Genomic DNA, 12723 nt, shown 5'->3' on the forward strand with positions numbered 1-12723 from the left:
CGAGGTTTAGGCATAATGAAAAGACTGCAGGGTTAGGCTTAGGTCATGAAGCGGTGTGAAATATCCAGGTTCAATAATATGACATCATTATATAGAGTAACTGTATATTCAGATCCAGAGCAGGATTCCTATAATCAAAGAGACTACATTTACATATAGATAGTTGTGAGGAGTAGGAGAAGCTTGGATGAAATAGTAACCCAGATAGAAGGAGCCCTCTAGATTATATGTAGAACATCCACACTCAACCACACAGCTAAGAAGGAGCCCGTCTGCTCTCCACAACTGCCAGGCTTGAGATAATATTCAGATCCAAGATGGCGGACGCCTCCGGATGCCAGCTACTGGATGACGTCAGGAGTGAGGAGAGCCCCTGCAACCTCGCATCCCCCGGCAGCAGAAGAAGGGAGACTGGATGAAGGTACGTGAAGGGGGAATCCCCGCAGGCACCTGGGGGGGGGATCAGAGGTCTCTCACCTCCGGCGTCTGTGTTCCCGGTCAGCGGGTCCCCGCGGCATCTTCAATCAGCGCAGTCTGTCCCTCTCCCTCCTCAGGGACAGTCCAGCAGCGCCCCGCGAGTGATGCGGGAGGTGGCAGAAGAGGGACCCGCAGCGCAGCAGGCGGACGGCTGCTGATCTTGTCACCGGAGGACGCCCCCGCCGGACGCCCGCATAGCACCCGAGGTCCCGGCTTCAGGGAGGAGAGCAGGCCGCAACTCACGGGAGGGCAACCACCGCCGTCCCAATGCCTAACTCCGATCACCGGGCGTGCAGGAGGGGCGGCAGGGACTGCTGTGTGCCATTCAGCGCCTGGACTATCTTCCTCAGAGTTGTGGGGATCTTTTAACAAAACGCCACACTGGAGCTGCAGACAAACACCTCCACTCCCGATGGCTGCCAGGCCCCGCCCCCGATTTTTCATGATTTTTAAAAAATCACTTTAGGGACTTAAAAATATACTTGCACCCATTTTCATGTACCCCAAATTTGATGGGATTAGTTATTTTTCAAAATAAATTTTGCTAAATGCTATTCTTCACCACTTGCTGAAAGACGCATTAAAGCACCCGCAGAGACCGTTTAAAAACCCTAAATACCTTTAGCAGGACTTTTCGGGGGTACCCATTGTGATCCCCCATGTTAGTACCTCTTTTGGGGGGTGACAGGCTGATTTCCCCAAAAACTGACAGGTCTTTTCGCTACTTACCTTTCCGCTGGGTCCGGTTTTCGACGATTCCTAATTGAATATGGGGATACGCGGGCACGCGTGAATATGGCCCCATGTTGTTGTTTGTTGTTGTAATACATTCTAGATTCATCTGGTTTTGTTTATGTAGACGATGAATTCCTTCAATATTTGTTCTGGTCCACTCCATATAAAGGTTGTCAATGTAATGATACCAACAAACTAGGTGTGACTAGAAGGGGTTTGTGTTCCAGATGATGACATCTCAGATGTACTTAATAGGCATTGATTTACAAAACATACACCTTGTACCTCGCCAACCGTAAAAAAGGGTTCCCAGTCGGGAATCGGTATGATTTACCGCCGGACCCCTGGCCGGCGGTTCAATTCCCGACAGCGGCAGCCCGACAAGGATGAAAATCCTGATCGTCCCTAGGTAAGTATTCACTAACCTAATTCTACCCCCTAACCCTCCCTTAGGGGTGCCTAACCCTAAACTCCCCCCCCAGTGCCTAACCCTAATCCCCCCTCTAAGTGCCTAAACCTAACCCCCCTTCCCCGCTGCCTAAACCTAAGTCCCCCCAGGGGATGCCTAACCCTAACCCTCCCTTCCCCTAGCCTAACCCTAACCTCCTGGGGGGGTGCCTAACCCTAAATTCCCCCTGGGAGCCCTAAACCTAACCCTCCCCCCCTGCGGCTGTCTGCGCTCGGCATCACCTTAATCGGGATCCCGCCGTTGGTAAAATGACAGGCGTCTAGATTTAGACGCCTTTCATTTAACCCTCGCTGGGATTAAGCAGTTGGGAAGCCGGCTTTCGGGATTAGGTCCGCCGTCTTCCCGACTGCATACCCCCAGTTGCAGTGCTAATGCATCCCAACTAGAAATACGTAAGAGCAATTTACACAATTCCTTTGTTTGATCTGTTTCTATACTATGTCAAAGACACATCTATTGACATCCATATAAAATATCCCACCATTGTGTTAATCGCTAAATACCAATCTATCAACCAGTTCACTATACTGCATTATCAATATAAACAAACCTTTCATTCATGCTTTCTCTGTTATTTAAACATGGTAAGGTACAAAGAGCCTGATTCAGCAGCATAAGCAATTGCAACTACGTACGCAGGTTGGCCGATTGTTCAGTACTGCGCATGCACCGCACTGTGCATGCACTTCAATCGCACTGCGATTACACACGCAGATAGGAATCCATCGCAGAGTGAGTGACAGGCCGTGAGCATATGGGGGTGGTGATGGGGGAGTGGTTGCAGAAACGCAGGATGTCTGGCCGTTTGAACACCGCTTCATGGGAATGCATAAATTAGCCACTGCGATTGCATACGTGTACTCACTACGTACGACAAGATTTGCAATTCCTGCGACATGTGCACTGATGGAACAGATGTATACGCAGGACTGTGAGGTATTACGGATGTGAGAAAGCAGTAGTGGGCATCTCTATGCTGGCTGAGCTGTGGCAGGCATTAGCATACTTTCGCAGCTTTATTGCGTGCGATTACGCAGCTGCAATCGCAATTGCGAGCCATACTGAATCAGGCCCAAAATCTTTTACTTTACAAAGATTACTTCAAGAATATATACACAAAACATAAAATGCTTTCATACAATACATAACAGACATGATGCTTTTATATATATATATATATATATATATATAGTGATTGCGCACAGCGACAAAATATGTGGACCCGCCACTTTAAAAAAATGGGATCCTACCTGACCATTTCTGGGTCCCATTGTAATTTATGCTTTAGAGCTCCCTACATACCCCCCAGACCTCCCCACATGCCACCACACTTTCCCACATACCCATAGAATGCTCATCTGATACCCCCAAAGGCATCAGTCTTGTACACAGATGTCAGACTTAAGTACCCTTTGACATTAATGGGGACTTCAGCCTGCTGCTGTAGTTAGTCTTCTACAGGAGATTTCTGTGAAATCTTCTGTTTTAGACTGTTTTTACATAGTGGTGCTATATAAAATTATGCAGAAACTGTAGTTTCTGCATAATTTTATGAAAAACGACGACCCAATAAATACATTTTAAAAATATACCAAAAAGATTTTCTTCTCTTACCTTTGAAAAAAATGCTCAAGAATTATCTGCGTCTAGCCGTGCACTCTTCTGTCCTTTTATTCTGTGTGAACTGGATGGGGAGGGCTGCTTTCATCCTGCAGGTGCTTATGGCTCCTCGTCTTCTTGACGTGTAGGAGGTGGGAAGCCGAGGACAGGAGTAGGAGGTGGGGAGCTGGGGACAGGAGTAGGAGGTGGGGAGCCGGGGACAGGAGGAGGAGGTGGGGAGCCGAGGACAGGAGGAGGAGGTGGGAGCCGGGGACAGGAGGAGGAGGTGGGGAGCCGAGGACAGGAGGAGGAGGTGGGAGCCGGGGACAGGAGGAGGAGGTGGGGAGCTGGGGACAGGAATAGGAGGTGGTGAACTGGGGACAGGAGGATTCGGGCTAGGGAGCCGGGGACAGCAGTAGGAGGTGGGGAGCCGGGGCAGGAGTAAGAGGTGGGAAGCCAGGGACATGAGTAGGAGGTGGGGAGCTGGGGACAGGAGTAGGAGGTGGGGAGCCGGGGACAGGAGGAGGAGGTGGTGGGGTGCCAGGGACGGAAGTAGGAGGTGGGGAGCCAGAGACAGGAGTAGGAAGTGGGGAGCTGGGAAGAATTGGGGAGTCAGATTATAGGTGGAGGGGAGCTGGGACAGAAGTAGGAGGCGGGAAGCCGGGAACAGGTGTAGGAGGTGTGGAGCAGGGAACAGAAGGAGGAGGTGGGGATCCGGGAACATGAAGAATCGGTGAGTCATAGTATAGGTGGAGGGGAGCTGGGGACATGAGGAGTAGGCGGGGACAGGAGAAGGGGCTGGGTGCCAGTATTAGATGTTGAGGGGAGCTGGGGACAGGAGGAGTAGGCAGAGAGATAGAAGGGGCCAAGTATTACAAGTGGAGGGGAGCTACAGACAGGGGGAGGCGGAGGGGAGCTGGGGACAGGAGGAGTAGGCAGAGACAGGAGAAGGGGCTGGGTGGCGGTATTTCAAGTGGAGGGGAACTAGGGACCGCAGAATTAAGCAGGGACAGGAGAATGGGCTGGGTACAGTGTATCAGATGTGGAGAGGAGGCAGGAATTAGAGGTACAAAGCCGGGGCCAGCTGGGGCCAGCCGCGTTGTAGTACTCTCCGTCATCATTTACAGCATTATTCTGTCCGGCCTGCTGCTGGCTTCTGCTCCACCTTGTGAGCCTGATCTCCGCGCAATATGACAAAACCCCATCACACTAACAAGCCCGCTACCGCACCAATAACTTCCTCTCCCGCCAACATTACCCCCCTCCCCTCCCTATCGCGGCACTAACCGCTATATACTTACGTGTCCCAGGGAGTGTAGCCAGTGTCTTGCCTGGTCCACGGCACCGTCTGTATACCTGGTGCTGTCTTTAAGCCTGGAGCCGGGTCACAGTCTTCACTCCAGGGGCCGGGCTGCAGTCTTCACTCCGCGGCAGTTATCACCAGTCCTCACGTATGAGCTGCTGCTGGCTCCAACCCTTGTTAGTCTTGCCAGCGGGGATACGTCATTCATCTAACCAGAAGCCCTGGGATTGCCCGGCAGAGGAGCGCGTCCCTGGGGACCCTCCCATTTTGAAAAAGTGGGTCCCGGGTCCTCATATGTGGGTAAAATACGCGCTATAGCGAACACTGATATATATATATATATATATATTAGAGATGTGTGCCGACCCTCGTGTTTTAGTTTTGGAACTGGATCCCCCAGGTATTGGATCTGGATTTGTTTTAACAAAACCTCACCTCCTTGTTTTGGTTTTGGATCTGGATTTTTTCTGAAAAAATCATAAAAACAGCTAAAATCACATACAATTGGCCTGTTTTTGTTCCTACAGTATAATTAACCTCAATAACATTTATTTCCAGTAATTTACAATCAATTTTGACCACCTCGCAATATTATTTGCTTCATCTAGTTAAGGCCAAAAGGTTGTATCCAGCTAGCTGGCTGACTAAGCTAAGTGACACAGTGGGTGGCACTAACATGTGGCAGTTCAGCTTCTAATTTCCAACACGGATGCAGTGTGTTATACAGTGTGGGTTGGATACACCAATAGTACACTTACTGTGACAGCAGTGTCGGCAGAGCGGGGTTGTTGACGGTGTCCTCAGTACATTGAATGGCAGTGCTGTGGTGCTGGCACTGTCCTCAGTGAAGGGTGCCGGTGATGTCGGCAGTGCAGGGGTGCCAGCGGTGTATTTAGTGCAGGTTTGTTGGCTGTGTCGGCAGTGCAGGGGTGCCAGCTGTGTCTTTAGTGCAGGTTTGCTGGCTGTGTCGGCAGTGCGGAGGTTGCTGGCGGTGTCCTCAGTACATGGAATGGCAGTGCTGCGGTGCTGGCAGTGTTCTCAGTGGAGGGTACTGGCGGTATCGGCAGAGCAGGGGTGCCAGCGGTGTCCTCAGTGCAGGTTTGCTGACTGTGTCGGCAGTGCAGGGGTGTTCTCAACGCAGGGTGCCGGCGGTGTCGGCAGAGCAGGGGTGCCAGCGGTGTCCTCAGTGCATGTGTGCTGACAGTGTCGGCAGTGCAGGGGTGCTGGTGGTGTCCTCAGTGTGGGAGTGTCGGCAGTGTGGGGGTCGCTGATGGTGTCCTCAGTACGTGGGGCAGCAGTGCAGGGGTGCCGGCAGTGTCAGCAGTGGTAGTCTCGGCAGCGGGGATGCTGCTAGTGGGGCTGTCGGCGGTGTCGGGAGCAGGGGGTGTCGGCGGTGTCAGGTGGCGGGGGATGGCGAGTGCCATCTTATTTTTCTTTTGTGTGCATTTTCAGTGGGCTTAACGCTGATTGGCTGAGAGCCATTACAGACGGCTCTCTCAGCCAATCAGCGTTAAGCCCGCTCAATACAAAACCTCGCGACCCGACAGCGGGGTCACGAGGTTTTGCCTCGGGTGAAGGATCCGGGGCAGGCGGGGAGATCTGAGCTTCGCTCGGAGCGCCCCGTATCCCTGAAATTCGTGTGGGTTCGGATCTCTGAGATCCGAACCCGCTCATCTCTAATATATATATTATATGTATTATATGTATTTATAGGGATCTGAAAATCAGAGGGTACAACCCAGCGCTGCATATTCCGCCCTAGGGTTCTTATACAGTGGTCAACAACCACCGTCTCTACAATCTGAGCGGCAGTGCAGTCTTCTGGCTGGAGCCAACTCCGCCCATCTGGCGAGTTCTGCAACCTGCTTCTGAATAGGGATTCCTGGTAGTAGGGCCTATTCGTGGAAGCGCTGCACTTTTCCAGAAGGAGTGAGACCTGACCTAGGTAGAATGGCCCTTTTGACTAGGTCATATTTCTCCGTATTAGCAGAGGACACATCAGCATAGGCTTTCTGAGCCTCACCAGTAAGACAGGGGGCAAGTCTATCAGCCCAAGTATCTGCTGGCCACTTGTGCCACCCTTTCAAATATCAGCAAATATGTCTATGGGTCATCTGAAGCTGACATTTTCTTTAGATGCTCTGTAGTACCCGTTGTTCCCATTGATTGGGTCACTAATTATAACATTTGCTCCTCTGTCTTTTGATGGGAGGCTAGCAAATTTACTAGAGTACGAAAAACTTCCTCCATTTTTACAATGGGAGATGTATATATACACAAGCCTAGGTGAGTTAGATAACAAGTATACACAAATAAATATATCTCTTGCAGCAAAGCAACTGTTTATTCAAGTTTAACACAGAAAAATAAAGCACTCCTTTTTTTTCTTCAGCAATGCAGGGGTTAAACAGAACACAGGAAAAAAACTACTTTATCTCTTTCAGCACTGTAGTGCTTAATTGAGTATGTGAGCTCTGCTCAAACAACAGGTGAACTTAGGGCTTGATTCAGAGTTGGGAATAGAGTGAGGTATCTCTCTCAACTGATCATCTTGGTGAAACCATGCTGCACTGCAGGTGTGGCATATTTAAAATTTGCAGAGAGATTTAGATTTGGGAGGAGTGTTTCCAAACTGACATCTAAATTGTAGAGTAATAATAAAGCTGTGCAGTATTTGTGGGCTACATGCAAAAGCAGTCAGTATTTACCCCACATGTAAAAAAAATTATGTATTTACACCCCTTGCATTGCAATATGGTTAGTTCAGGTTCACAGTTGAGAGAGATATCTCACCCTATTCCCAAGTCTGAATTAGGCCCTTAATCACACTAGCTGGTGAATATACTAATCTGCATTTGATATGTCAGAGGGAAAAAAAAGGAAAGCAGGTCTTGCAAGCATACAAAAAATCTTCGAGTTAATTTCCAGGTCTTACTGGTGGCCTTCTCTCAGAAAAGACGTTCAAGACTTCATTGTCTCTTGTAACAAGTGCTTCCAGTATAAAGTGCCTCGACGTGCTCCAGCTGGGCAGTAACTTCTTCTCTCTGTTCCACATCAACCGTAGTCACATCTGTCGATGGACTTCATTACCAGCCTCCAGGTTTCAAACAAATTCGACACCTTCTGGGTGGTAGTTGACCGGTTTACCAAGATGGCTCATTTCATACTCCTCTCCAGTCTTGTGTTAGCTCCAAAGTTGGCTCAATTATTCATGCAAGAAATCTTCAGACTCCATGGATTACCTCTGGAATTCATCTCTGACCGTCAAATGCAATTTAGCGTTCCTTGTGCTCTTCACTTCAAGTCAAGCTCAATTTCTCCACTGCCTACCACCCCCAGTCTAATGGCTAGATGGAAAGAGTCAAACAAGATCTGGAGTCTTTTCTTCATTTATACGTATCCTCCTCTCAGGACAACTGGGCTGAACTGCTTCCTTGGGCGGAATTTTGTCTCAACAACCAGTACCATTCTTCCATTCTACCATTCTTCATCTAGTTCCACATTCTTTTATGCCACTGATGGCCTCCACCCTCGAGTTCCTAAATTTCATCCTCCTCCTGCCTCACCACTGTTCCAGGGCTGACCGCACCTTACAGCACTTATCCAAGATTTGGAAAGAGATCTGCTCTTCCCTTGTGAAGGCTTCTAAATGGTACAAGAAGTTCGCTGACAGGAAGAGGAGAGCAGTCCCCAGTCTCAAGCAAGGAGATCGAGTTTGGCTCTCTAAATGAAACCTGCAGTTAAGAGTTCCATCCATGAAATTTGTGCCCCGCTACATTAGGCCATTCACCATCAACCCGTTTTCATTCAAACTCAAGCTTCCTTCATTCCTGAGGATACCAAATTCCTTCCAGATTTTTTAATTGAAACCACTCATACTCAACGGATTTCATTCAGCACTTCCAAATGCACCCAAAGTCCGGACTCATTGTGGAGTCGAATACAAAGTGGCAAATATTCTGGACTCTAGAAACCGTTATGTACGTCTTTAATACCTGATCGACTGGAAGGGCTACAATCAGAAGAATGTTCTTGGACTCTTGTCTCTGATGTCCATGCTCCTCAGATGATACGAGCGTTCCATGCCAAGTTTCCACGTAAGCCTAAGAGGTGTCCTGGGGCCACCCATGAAAGGGGGGTGCTGCCATGCTCAGGCCTTTAAAAAACACTTTCTTACCTCTCCGGTGCCTGTCCAGGCTAGCACTGAGGTCTGATCGCATCATTCCCGAAGACTATCTGTGCTGCTCCTGCCCCATCCGCTCAGTGTCCTGTCACTGAGCATGGAGATGGTTCTCCGCAGCGCCTTGCTCACAGCGTGTCTTCGGAGCATGATAGCACACAAGCTGCACACCAGATTTCCCTCCTAACAGTATGGGCGCAGTCATGTTGGACTCTGTCACCTGATGCTCTTCCTCCACTCAGAGCGCTGCTCCCAGACCATCTGATCACAGCATCCAATCCCTGGGGATCCTCTCCTATAAATTCCATTTCCTGACTGGCCTCTTTTGCCAGTACAACGTCACTTTTTGCTGAAGTTACAGCTGTGTGCTGAGCTCCCAGGTACTGTATCTGAACGGTCCCAGTCCGTTATATCCAGTTCCTATATCTGGTAAACAAGTCTCCTATACCATCTTGCACACCAGTCTGGTTTTACCACTGAGCCACCATCGATTTGAGCCGATATCTCCAACCATCGGTCCCATCCAAATCCTCCAACATCAGACTCTTATCAGTTAAGTTCTTCAATTCATCAACATCGGTCCCAACTGATCAAGTTCATCAATTCATCAACATAGTTCCCAACTGATCAAGTTCATCAATATTGAACTAATATCAATTAAGTTCCTCAATTCATCAACATCAGTCCCAACCGATCAAGTTCATAAATTCATCAATATTGGACTCATATCAATTAAGTTCTTCAATTCATCAACATCGGTCCTAACCGATCAAATTCATCAACATCGGACTCTTGTCAATTAAGTTTTTCAATTCTTCAACATCGGTTCCACACCGATCAAGTTTATCAATTCATTAACATCCATCAAGTTCTTCAGTTCATCAACATCGATCTCAAACTGATCCAGTTTTTTAATCCAGCATCATCGGTCCCAATCCGCTTCTGCCCATTCCTTCAGTATTATATATCCAGTCACATTCCAACCTGCTGTTCAATAAAGACATTCTATTCCTGTCCTTGCCTTCGGGCCCATCATCCACTGCCGTATTTCTATTTTCTCACATCAATACATGAGGAAGTCCTGGCTCAAGCCACATAAGTTCCTTCACACCTCTCAAAACTCCTCTTCAGCCTTCCACGCCTGTTCCAACCCAAATCAAATCTCAGGCATGACAAAAGTGGTCAGAAAGAGAGACTTATGTTGCTGGAGAGAAAAATATCAAGTACACTCCATTGGTTGAGCCGTATAAAATCATGTTACCTTCGCTTCACATTTAGTTGGGCCTAATGAGGAATTTGGTAAAAGCACTGATTAAAGAAGGCCAGGCTTAGAGTTGTCTGAAGGAAAAGTTTCCAAAGTTAAGTGAAGCAAACCCAAAATAAGCCTTATTTGTTGGCCCCCAAATAAGCAAACTGCTAATGAATTAAATATTTAAAGCTAAATTGAAAGAAATTCAGTCTGTTGCTTCGTCCTCCTTTAAGACTGACGTGCATGGATTCTTAGTGAACAGAAAAGAGGCCAACTAAGTGTCCAAAGTGAATGAACTATTGGACAACTTCAAAAATATGGATTGTAAAATGTCACTTAAAATTAACTTTTTACATTCCCATCTACACTTTTTCCCTGACAAGCAGGGCAGTGTAAGTGTTGAACAGGGGGAATGTTTTTACCAAGACATTCTGACAATGGAGCATCGCTACCAAGGATGGTGGGTCCCTGCAATGATGGGAGATGGTTCCTTTTTAGAGAGACCAATGAGACACTGTACAAACAGAAAGCATCAACATGCTATTTCCCCAAAGCAAATTGACTTTACTTTTTATCTTTTATTAACAATTACATTATGGCTAATCTAGATTGTTACAAGTTTCTGAAGTTTAGTTTCTACAGTTTTTAAGCGTTTCCGTTGTTTCATTAGTATTTATAAATTAAGGCGATGAGAATCTTTCAATTCTACAAAGATTAACTGAAATGTTCACTTATCTTACTTTTTTCAGATATAGCTTTTACAGCTTTTGTTGTGTGTATCTAATAAATGTGACTTGATTTCTCCACTGAATTCAGCATACCTAACTTAGGCTAAAAAATTCACATACCAGATGCAGAGAATTTATAAAATTTTGTTGAGTAGTGTTCATGCATTAAATATTATGAAGCTTGAATGGCAGCAATTCATGTTACTTATAAAATGTTCTTTGAATTATGCCATGGTCACTTGGATGCTCTCTTTATTGTTTGGCGGACACGAGAAAGTTTTCTGTATTGTATGGTGGTCACTAAAATGCTCTGCATTTAATGGCAGTCACTAGGGTCATCTTTGTATTGTATGATGGTCACTAGAATGCTCGTTGTATTGTTTGGAGGTCACTAGAATACTCTGTGTGTGGTATGGCAGTCCTTAAGATGCTCTCTAAATTGTATGGCGGTGACTGCTGGGAGGCTGTATGTATTGTACTGGGATGCTTCCTAAAGTGCCTCTCGTTGTTGCAACTCAGAAAACATTGCTACTGGTGGTGGGGTACTACGAGCATATTAGCTTCGGGTGGCTGTTACCCTCAATCAGGCCTGTGTAAATGCATCAGAAAGATACGTTCAGCGTAAAAATGCGTCCATCATCGTAAACTCAGAAACATAGGGACATGTCTAAACTTGAAACAGACAGTAAATATACAATCAATGAAATTGGGGACAGAACAATGGCCCTCATTCAGACCCACTCGCAAGCGGGCGCACGTACGTTAGGCGTACGTACAAAAATATTTAAATTCAATGGCTCGCTCGTATTTTCGTTCGCATCTAAAATTCCTCCCAAAACTCTGACGACCCCTCCTCTAACTAACGAGCGTACAAAATAGCGAGCGTACATCCCCGAAATGGCTTGAAAGGAACGCACGCACAAGTATAAACAGGAAGTGGCCTTGTCAGATGTCGATTACCTGCTCCTTTATTCTGTCTACCTCCATCAATCGTATCATGCCAATCAATGTAGCAATTAGCTTAATTGTTTGTTATTTTCAACACAATGCAAGAAACTTTACTCTTTACTCTTGTCCGTGTTTGTGTTTACCCGCAGAATACGTACGGATGAAACATTCGCTTTTATTGTTCAAAAAACATGTGAACCACAATTAAACAATTGTACTATTGCTGTGGATCCCCGCATATTTCCCTGGGTTCATTTCTTTATTTAAATTTGCTTACGCATGTCACTGCATCAAGCCTATCCTAACTCTCCAGAGATTTCTGGCCCTGTCGAACACATGACTCATACACTAACCAATAAAATTGCTCCTGTTAATTTCCAAAATACATTAGCCAATCAGAAAATTTTTACACACTTTATCAAAAATGATTTTTAAGAAAAACACCATTGCCATCATGAGAGCCTCCGCATTCACCAGGCGCGAGCTGCTGGTGCTTACGGAGGCCATGGATCGCCGGATCACCAGCCAGCCTCAACCCATGACCAACCGGCAGAAGCGCTCCGCGTATGCGGAGGCACGGTCCCGACCTGCAACGGCGAACGCCCCGCTTGCTGGCATGCTTTCGCATGCAGATCCTGGCAAGTAAGTGTTATGTATTGTGGTTTTAATGTTTGTGTTTGTGGGGCAAACTGCGTGTGCATGTTTTCCTGTCTGTTCTATTTATTATTTGTACTCATATCTGCGTGTGCATGTTTTCCTGTCTGTTCTATTTATTATTTGTACTCATATCTGCGTGTGCATGTTTTCCTGTCTGTTCTATTTATTATTTGTACTCATATCTGCGTGTGCATGTTTTCCTGTCTGTTCTATTTATTATTTGTACTCATATCTGCGTGTGCATGTTTTCCTGTCTGTTCTATTTATTATTTGTACTCATATCTGCGTGTGCATGTTTTCCTGTCTGTTCTATTTATTATTTGTACTCATATCTGCGTGTGCATGTTTCCCCTCTATTTCTGATTTATTAATTCTACT

Source organism: Taudactylus pleione, unplaced genomic scaffold (genome assembly GCF_031769625.1).
Source record: "Taudactylus pleione unplaced genomic scaffold, aTauple2 ptg000190l, whole genome shotgun sequence".
NCBI lineage: Eukaryota > Metazoa > Chordata > Amphibia > Anura > Myobatrachidae > Taudactylus > Taudactylus pleione.